We start from the raw sequence: 10,449 nt of genomic DNA, 5'->3' as shown, positions 1-10,449 counted from the left end.
ACAGATCTTGTTATTATTATCTGAATTGTATGATAAATATTTGGCTTGTTCTTCATTATGTGTTCTTAATTCTTATCTTGATATTCCAGGATATTAATTCAAGTTAAGCTCTTATTCAGAGGAGGAATAGACCCTATCTATTAATTCTTATCTTGATATTCCAGGATATTAATTCAAGTTAAGCTCTTATTCAGAGGAGGAATAGACCCTGTCTAAGAGTACATTTGTCATAATTAAGCGGAGTTGATTATGCGCCTAAAGATAGGGTGACAAGATTTTGCCGAATTAGGGTGAAACCTAATAAGGGGATCCATAGATCGAGTTAATGTAACCCTAGGGAGTTAATTAGAAAGATATTTCAATTATTCAACCTAGGGTTAGACGTTGTTAATCTCGAGAGGGATGATAATATAACTTTGGGATTTCTACGGATTAAGTCAAATGACTAAATCGTCCGATTCAGAGTCAAATAACAAGTGAAGTCTAGGTGGATTTTTCCTTAGGTATTGTCTTAATTCAATCGTTTTCCCGAAAGTAATTCCCCAATTCTATTTTCTGTGATTTCTTAGTTTTTAATTAGTTAGATAAACAAAACCCCTTTTATTTTTTAGGCTAGATAATAAAAAGAAAGTTACTACTAGTACTTTTAGTTCCTTTGGGTTCGATAATCCAGTCTTGCTAAAGCTATACTACTGTTCGATAGGTACACTTGCCTTCATCGTGATAATAGTTAGTTTCAAGAACGATTCATTATAAATATTTAAAACCTGCCACGGATATCAGGTATCAAGTTTTTGGCGCCATTTTTGGGGAACTAAGATATTAGGAACACTTGATTTTTATTACTTTAGCCATTTAATTTTACTGTAATTTAAATTTTATTCTAACTTTTATTACTAATTCTTCTTTCTTTCCTTTTTCTGGCAGGTTCTTATAGTTTATGACTAGAAGAAACCCATCAGGACCATTACTTTTTGACAGTGAGATCGACCACATAGTTTGCAGAAATCGACGAGAAATAAGGTGAAGCTTAAGATACACAGAGAACGAGCAAGAGAACGATATTTAAACCACAACCAAAGAGATGGCTGAAAATCAGGGAAACCTGATACCACCTGCGATTGTTGTTAATCTAGTAAATCAGAATCCTGCTCCACGCACTATGTATGATAATGCTAAACCTTCTTTAACAGGAACTGAATCGAGCATAGTTAGACCTGTTGTAGCTGCAAATACTTTTGAACTGAAACCTAACACAATTCAAATGATAAAACAGTTTGTTCAGTTTGATGGTTTGCAGGATGAGGATCCAAATGCTCATTTGGCGAAGTTCCTAGAATTCTGCGATACATTTAAAATCAATGGCATTTCTGATTATGCCATACGTCTTCGGTTGTTTCCCTTTTCGTTAAGGAATAAGGCTAAACAATGGTTAAACTCGTTACCATGAGGGTCAATCACTACTTGGGAACAAATGACCGAAAAGTTTTTATTAAAATATTTTCCGCCGGCTAAAATGGCTAAATTACGTAATGATATCTCTTCTTTTGTGTAGATGGATTTAGAAACCCTCTACGATGCATGGGAGAGATACAAGGAACTTTTGCGACGATGCCCTCACCATGGGTTACCACTCTGGCTACAGGTCCAAACGTTTCACAATGGCCTGAACCCTTCGACTCGACAAATGATTGATGCAGCCACTGGTGGAACTATCAATAATAAGACATTTAAGGCGGCTTACGAATTTATTGAGGAGATGTCACTGAATAACTATCAGTGGCAAGTCATAAGGACAAAGCCAACGAAAATAGCCAGTGTTTATAAAGTCGATTCGGTCACCATGCTCTCTAATCAGGTAGAACTCTTGAATAAGAAAATTGACAGTTTTCTTAGTTCCTCACAGCTTCACCCAGTAATGCAGTGCGAATCAAGTAGAGGTGGATCGAGCAATTCAGAATACCCACCTTATGGTCACAACATGGAGAACGAGCATTTAATTACATGGTTAATAATCCTCGATCTCAAAATAACCCTTATAGCAATACTTACAATGCAAGTTGGAGGAACCACCCAAACTTTTCATGGGGAGGCCAAGGAAATCAGAGACCACCTCCAAGCTACCAACAACCACCCTACCAACAGGAAAAGAAGCTGAACCTTGAAGAGATGCTCTCAAAGTTTATATCGGTGTCAGAAACTCAGTTTCAGAATACCGAGATAGCACTTAAGAATCAACAAGCATCGATCTAAGGGCTCGAAACTCAGATTGGACAGCTTGCCAAGTTGATTTCTGAACGACCATAAGGTACCTTGCCAAGCAACACAGAATCTAACCAAAGGGAGCAACTCAACGTGATTACTAGTCAAGATGAGGAAGGGTTAGTCACACCTGAACCAGAACTAAGGCAAGAAACTGAGATAAGCAAAGGTAAAGGTGAGGTAGACCATAATGAACAAAAACCGGTAAGTACAGAGTACAAACCTCGTGTGCCATACCCTAATGTGACAAGGAAAGACCGCTCAGATGAACAATTTGGTAAATTCCTTAAACTCTTAAAAAAATTACATATTAACTTACCGTTTATTGAAGCTCTATCGCAGATGCCAAACGCAATGAAATTTTTAAAGGAGCTTTTAGCAAATAATCTGAAGTTGGACGCGGCTTCATATGTGAAGCTAAACGTAGTTTGCTCAGCTATTCTATAGAATAAACTACCCAACAAATTGAAAGATCCAGGGAGTTTTACAATTCCTTGCTTAATTGGTAGTTTAGATGTTAATAATGCATTAGCTGATTTAGGGGCTAGTATTAACGTCATGCCTTACAAAATGTTTAAACAACTAGATCTTGGGAAACCCAAATAGACTAGGATGAGCATTCAATTTGTAGATAAAACTATCAGATTTCCTAGGGGTATTATTGAAGATGTGCTAGTTAAAATTGATAAATTTATATTTCCCGTTGACTTCGTTGTTCTAGACATAGAAGAGGATAGCAACACTCCTTTGATTTTAGGAAGGCCCTTTTTAGCAACTGCTAGAACGATTATTGATGTTGGCACACGTGAGCTCACACTTCGTGTGGGAGACGAAACAATCACCCTTCAAGCTCGTAATTTCGGCAACACATCGAAAATTGAAGGTGATTGTCTAAACCATTCTACTAAAACTAAAATATGGTGCAACCTACTTTGCAGGAAATGAGTCTGAAGGAAGTACATAAGCCATTTTCAAGCAATAGTAAAGGACCTATTCATGAAGAACGAAGGCTACAAATCGAGGAGCTAGATGAATGGCAGACACATAAATCGAGAACACACGATAAACCAAAACTACACCAGAACAAGCTCAGTACCTTTCCAAATCAACTTAAGGTTGGAGATGAAGTTTTATTAGATGCTGCAGATCCTCACATTGTCACTGCCAAACCGAATGAAGAAATCCCTCTTACAGTACTTAGTATTTTCTCATTCGGTACAGTCGAGGTAAATCATCCCAAGTTTGGCACTTTTAAGATAAACAATACCCGCCTAAAACCTTATTTTGATGAGATTCACAGCCGGATTGAGGAGTATAAACTCCTCGAACCACCATGACTATTCAATAGAAAGGTAAGTTGAGCTTAGACTATAAATAAGCGCTTCTCGGGAGGCAACCCGAGCACTAACAGTATTAATTTCTTTAAATTTTAGTTTTAACATCTAACATACTAATTGACTCATGGAACGCAGGCTTTCGAAAGCACACACGGGCGTGCTTAGGACCATGTGGAAACAGGGCAAAGATTTTCCCCAGCACGGGCTATGATAAATCGCCACGGCTGAGCGACATGGCCATGGGTGAACCTGCCAAAACAACACAGGCGTGCGACACACCTGTGCCTTGAAACCCTGGCCAAACCTGTCAAATTAACACGGGCGTGCAACACGCCCGTGCCAAGCAACCGTGGACGAACCTGCCAAAACAGCACGGGCGTGGATCCTTATACACGGGTGTGGGAGAAGCGAACAAAGACAGACACGGCCATGCGGCACAGCCGTGTGCACCAACACACCTAAGGTACACAGACGTGGGGAAATTGTCAGATGCGCCCAAATTCAAAATTCGCGAACCACACGGGCAAAAATTGGGGAACATGGGCGTGTTCCCTGGCCGTGTGTCCCAAAATCTATAAATACCCTTCACTATTCATCATCTCCCTCACCCAAAATCCCTAACCTTAGCCGCTGCAAATCCACACGGCCTCCCTAACATGCCCGTGCACCACTTCCAACCCCATTTTTGACGTTCATTCTCCTCCTTCTAGCGTTTGTTTACTCTTTTATCTTTTATTTTACTGATTTCTAATGCTATTTATCATAGTAATCTGCATTTTTCATGTTATTTTCGTCTTTCTATCACTCAAATTTCGTATCTAGAGTAGTTATCATCTTTTTCATGTTGAAGTTCTTACTTATTGCATGATTTATCTGCTCCATTTGACTAGCTTAAAGTGAATATTTATGGTTACGATAATAGAAATACTCATACCTTTTAGGTTGACATTTTCCATCAATAAAATATGCTACATAGAATTATTTGTCTTTTTTTTTATGAAACTCATACTATTATCATGCTAATGATGCTCCATAAAATTAATTATTTTTTATTAAGTTTGCTGGTAGTTGTGACTGAGATTATTAGTTTTAATTCATGACTTTTACCTTTTTAAATTTGTTTTCGTCTTACCTTGAACATTCATCACGACGAAATAATGGTTTTGCTTGCAGGTATACCATGTCGTCTTCACGAGGAAAAAAGCCGCTGTCCCTGCTTCAAAGAAAAAGAAGGGATTGCCATCTTCCTCGAGTCCTACCGCGAAAATTCGTCACCCTTTCCTACAGTTCCCCATTGGGCCCCAAGAAGAACTTTTTCAGATTCTATGGGCCCGAACCTTAGAAGTGGGCCACTGTATAGACTAGGCTGCGCTAGAATAAGTCCAACTCACGGATGCAATTCGGGCCCTCCTCACCACCGATCCTTGGGGGCTTTTCTTTGAGATTGTCGAGCCGACATATCTCGAACTCACGATGGAACTCTACTCAATGTTCCATCTTCAGACTATGATGGCCCGCTTTGATAACCCGGGAACAATCCAATTTTACCTCGGCAGTCTAGTCCGCCAGTTGAACGTCCCAGAGTTCGGAACCGCACTGGGCCTTTACACTGAGGAGTTCATGGAGGAGTTAACTCCACGCTCTTAATCGCCACATCCCTCACTCTCTTTCACGGTGTTGGAACACCTTCACCCCCGGTGCTGCCTCCTACAATCCTAGCTGCTCCAAGGCATCGGCTTTCGCTCCATCTCTGAGGTACTTACACACCATTTTGGCTCACACGTTAATAGGAAGACGAGAGAGCACTGGCGTCATCAACACTCACGACACCTACTTTCTATGGTGTATGTCGCACGGGCACGTCATAGACATTGCTTATTTCATTGCCCTCGCCATTCAACATCAGACGGAGCGGCATAGGAAGGTGGTCACCTCCATTGGGTCCTATGCAACGCAATTGGCTCGGTACTTCGGGCTCCTCAACACAGCAGCCCAATCATCCTCCCTCACTCTCATGGGCCAGATGACCCCACAGGGCATCTCGAGCATGCTAAGTATGAGGATGATCGAGAAACAACGTGGCACCTTCCCTCTTCAGTACCGTCTCGCCCAATCCACTGAGGAGGAGACCTCCAAGGACATTACTGATGATGTCCCTCCACGTCACGAGGACCCACCGTCTCAGCCACCACCACCCTCTCGTTCTGTTCATGCGGCGGCTTCATACGCTGACATCTCTGAGCGCCTAAATCGATTCGAGCAGCAGTGTTTTTAGTGCTTCGATCACATTGATGCTACACTACACTAGATTTGTCAGCACTTCCACATCTCATCGCCACCCCCACCTCGCGAACCATCTAGTGATGAAGATGTTTAAAAACTTTTGTTTATTATTTTATGTTTTTACTTTTATTCTACTTTAAGACTACTTTTTATTTTTCTTTAAGCTTATTTTTATTAGGTTTTATAATTTTTATTTAACAATTTTGAATTTCGGCTATTTCCTATCGAGTAATTATTCTTCCTTATATATTTTCTAAAAGAGTTCCTGATTTTATCACAGTTATAAAGAGCTCCTCAGCTCATCATCACATAGGAACTAAAAACTCCACCGAGAAAGGTTCTCCACGACTGCCATGTCCTGCTCGACCGCGACCATATCAACCACCAGATATAATATTCTTTTGGTGCAGGACTTATGGACTAATGAACCTCTACCACCACCGGTGTATCCTCCTCCACCCTTACGCCGATTAGTTTCCAAAACTCCAGTTCAAGAAAATTCATTCATCACTCAGGAAGTTTCACTTCTCTCCCTATCTTATTTTTATATTCTTTTCTATATATCTATCTTTGTACATTGAGGACAATGTACATCTTAAGTGTGGGGGGTATTCATTTCACTATCAGAAAAATCCATGAATGATTACCTTGTTCTCTTGAAAAGCTCTCATATCATGTTTAGGATAAATTTTGATTGATTTATGATTTTTATTTATATATCTTAAATTAAAACATAGGTACTTGTGTATTGATTATTTAAACTTTAAGACATTAGATAATTAAGCATGATAAGTTGATTTTTAAGAATTTAAAATTTTAAGTTGTTTCCCCAAATTTAGGTATTATCTTGAATTGGAATTCACAAAGTTTAAACATCAAAAAGCCATAATTTTTTTGAGATCTTGAGTCTTTAGAGCATCTATTGTTTCTTTCATGCTTACTTTCATTATGAGTGCGTCAGTATTGAATTGTTATTCTAGAACTTGCTTGATTATGCATGTCAAGACCACACCATTTGATTTTATATGTCAAAATGATAAAGGCACTTAGGTTTAACCCACTCACTCCATAAAAGCCTACCTTCACAATTAACCCTTAGTGGACCCCCTTGAGCCTAACAACTCATTCATTGATTTACCCTCAATATTAACCCATAACTCATTATTGTTGAAATCCCCTAAATTAATTTGATCCCTATTTTTGTCGAGATTTGAGTTGGAATAGTTGCTTAGCTATGTTTTATTCTATTTTATAATTTGACTTGTCAAAAAACATAATAATAATAATATATGTATACATATTAGTAGTAGTAATCTTCTGAGCTAAAGAAGTTAAATTTCATATTCTGAGAAAAAGCTCTGTTGTAAGCAATTGATGACTAGTCAGTTTTCTAGTTAGGAAATTTTTCAATTCAATCTCGATTCTAACTCTTTCTTTCAATTTGTAACCACCCACCCTCTAACCAAAGCCACGTTACAACCCTCTAAAGACCTTTTGATTGATGTTTCATCTCAATTTATAGTGGTGGAGATTTGATTTTCATGCAAGCCTATGGTAATGACTCTTCATTATTGACTATTGAATGCTTCATTTATTGTCCTTAAACACCTCGAGTGATTTGAGTGAATCTTTAGTGAGGATATGAAACTCTGTAATATTTTGAATCAAAGGTAATTACTTAGACGATGGGAGACACCTATGTTTTCATGATAAAATGCTCAACTTGGAATGTTTGAAACTTTGATGTTCTTTCAGTTGAATTTTCAATGTATGATTATCTATGGATTATTTTTAGATATTATCGATAGAAATTATAAGTTGAGAAAAATTTATTTTGATTATGAGTTGAGGATTTTGCCCGAGGACAAGTAAATACTTAAATGTGGGGGTATTTGATAAACCGTAATTTATACATATTTCTATCCTATGCTTAGCATATTTTATGGATGATTTTCCTTAAAATTGGTGAATCTGATGCTCCTACTGCCTTAATTTCATATTTTATACTTAGGTGAGCATAGGAGAGTGAAAGGAACGAGAAACGGGCCAAAAATGGAGAAAAAATGGGCCAACGCATGAAATCAACACAGCCTGGACTTCCCCATACAGGCAAACCACACGGCCGTGTCAATTTGGCAGAATCGAAGCACGACTCACACGGGTGGACCACACGCCCATGCCTATTTAACAGGTTTGACCACGGCCTGAAGTAATCGCACATAGGCATGTCACACGGGCGTGTCCCTACCGAGCCCAAAGGCCAATTTTGAGGGTTCTTAGGCATTCTAAAGCCTATAAATACACGCTAGAGGAGGAGGAAAAGGACACACGGAGAAGAAGGCAAGAAACTGCTCAAGGAAAGCCGATTGATCCATTTTAGAAGTCGGATTCATCATCAAGACTGAAGATCTCCTCTCAATTTCCCTTCAGGAGTTTTGGGTTTTTCTTTATGTTTTATATTCATTATTCTTCTGAGATGTTTACCTTTTTAGTTATAAACTAAAACCCCTAAATACCTAAGGGGAATGAAACCTATGACAGATCTTGTTATTATTATCTGAATTGTATGATAAATATTTGGCTTGTTCTTAATTATGTGTTCTTAATTCTTGTCTTGATATTCCAAGATATTGATTCAAGTTAAGCTCTTATTCAGAGGAGGAATAGACCCTATCTAAGAGTACATTTGTCATAATTAAGCGGAGTTGATTGCGCGCTTAGAGATAGGGTGACAAGATTTTGCTGGATTAGGGTGAAACCTAATAAGGGGATCCATAAATCGAGTTAATGCAACCCTAGGAAATTAATTAGAAAGATATTTCATTTATTCAACCTAGGGTTAGACGTTGTTAGTCTCGAGAGGGATAATAATATAACTTAGAGATTTCTACGGATCAAGTCAAATGAATAACTCGTCTGATTCAGAGTCAAATAACAAGTGAAGTCTAGGTGGATTTTTCCTTAGGTATTGTCTTAATTCAATCATTTTCCCGAAAGTAATTCCCCAATTTTATTTTCTGTGATTTCTTAGTTTAGTTAATTACTTAGATAAACAAAACCCCTTTTATTTTTTAGGCTAGATAATAAAAAGAAAGTTAATACTAGTACTTTTAGTTCCTTTGGGTTCGATAATCCACTCTTGCTAAAGCTATACTACTGTTCAATAGGTATACTTGCCTTCATCGTGATAATAGTTAGTTTCAAGAACGATTCATTATAAATATTTAAAACCTGTCACGAATATCACGTATCAAAACACATGGATTTATACTTTTAACAATTTAATCTATATTTCTAAAATTCATCAAAAAATCACTTAACAAAACATGTTTATTTAACAACAAAGATTAATAATCTATCAACTAACATCAAAACACATACAAAAATATCCATGGAAAGTCCCTCAACCTTTAACAATTTTGCAAATTAACTCCCGAGCTAGCTAGATTGAGCTAAAACAAACTCAAAAACATAAAAATTATTAAAAACGAGGCTTGAAAACGTACCATGCTTTAGAAATAAAAATTCGAATCTCTCCCCTTCTTCAATGGTGAAATTAGGCCAAACTAAAGAGAAATGGGGGAAATGATAGCATTTTTTCATAGTTTATTTTAGCTTTATTTACCAATTTACCATTTTACCCTTAATCATAATAAAAAATTTCAATAAAACTTATCCATATTTGTCCACTAACATTTAAAGATGGAATAATTACTATCAAAGTCCATTATCTTTCCTTTCCATAGCGATTTAGCCCTTTTTAACTAATAGGATTCAACTTTTATATTTTTTTATAATTTAGTCTCTTTTACCTAATTAACTATTTAAACTCTAAACTTTCTTAATGAAACTTTTACACGACCTTAATACAATCCCATAGCCATTAAATAAATAATAAAATAATACGTCACTGGTTAGAATTGTGGTCTTGAAACCACTATTCTTGACACCACTGAAAATGAGTTATTACAACAGTGATCACGAGGGTAGATTTGAATAAGTAGAGAATCCAGTAAACTGGTAAGGTTCTTGGTCCATCTATAATAGTAAGATTAAGAAAATGAGGATAAGAATTTCCAAAAAAATACATTTTAAGAGGCTCTGCATGATTTTGGAGTATCGAGTGTTAAGTTGAGAATATTCAGTTTAATTCATTATTTTGGTTGTCATGCTTAGTTACTAGTAGGATGGGAACTCTAGCGTTCGGAAAAACTAAGTTGATAAAGAGAATAAGCATCAGGTAAGTTTCTAGGCTCCATTTATGGGATGTTATGCGTTTTTCATTAGTATGTGTTAATTCCAGACTGAGTTCCATGATGATGCATGATCTTTGTCGTTTGAGAATACTTGTGTACATAAGGTTGAGTAGGTTTGTAGGTATCCACTAGTATGTCGTTATGAAAGAGATGGTTATAGCCTTATGCTTGAAAAGTAGCATACACTATAATTCAATTACTATGAATTGCGTGTAATGCTTGTTTGCATATACTGTGGAATACGGATATGAATTATTGAAAGATTTAGATGAAGTTAGGATCTAGGGAATGGGAATTTCTATTAGATACTG

The 10,449-nt window shown here is 37.2% G+C and overlaps 1 non-coding gene across 1 annotated transcript; it reads right to left on the bottom strand.

Annotated features, from left to right (window-relative positions):
• Nucleotides 1–1,522: 1,522 nt before the first annotated feature.
• LOC121213067 (small nucleolar RNA R71) lies at nt 1,523–1,629 on the bottom strand. Its single transcript, XR_005908436.1, has one exon. It is a non-coding gene; the product is annotated as a small nucleolar RNA R71 (small nucleolar RNA).
• Nucleotides 1,630–10,449: the final 8,820 nt, after the last annotated feature.

This window comes from Gossypium hirsutum, chromosome A13, assembly GCF_007990345.1.
Source record: "Gossypium hirsutum isolate 1008001.06 chromosome A13, Gossypium_hirsutum_v2.1, whole genome shotgun sequence".
Lineage (NCBI taxonomy): Eukaryota > Viridiplantae > Streptophyta > Magnoliopsida > Malvales > Malvaceae > Gossypium > Gossypium hirsutum.
The sequence above is the reverse complement of the archived record's forward strand: the minus strand, read 5'-3'. Positions and strand labels throughout refer to the sequence as shown.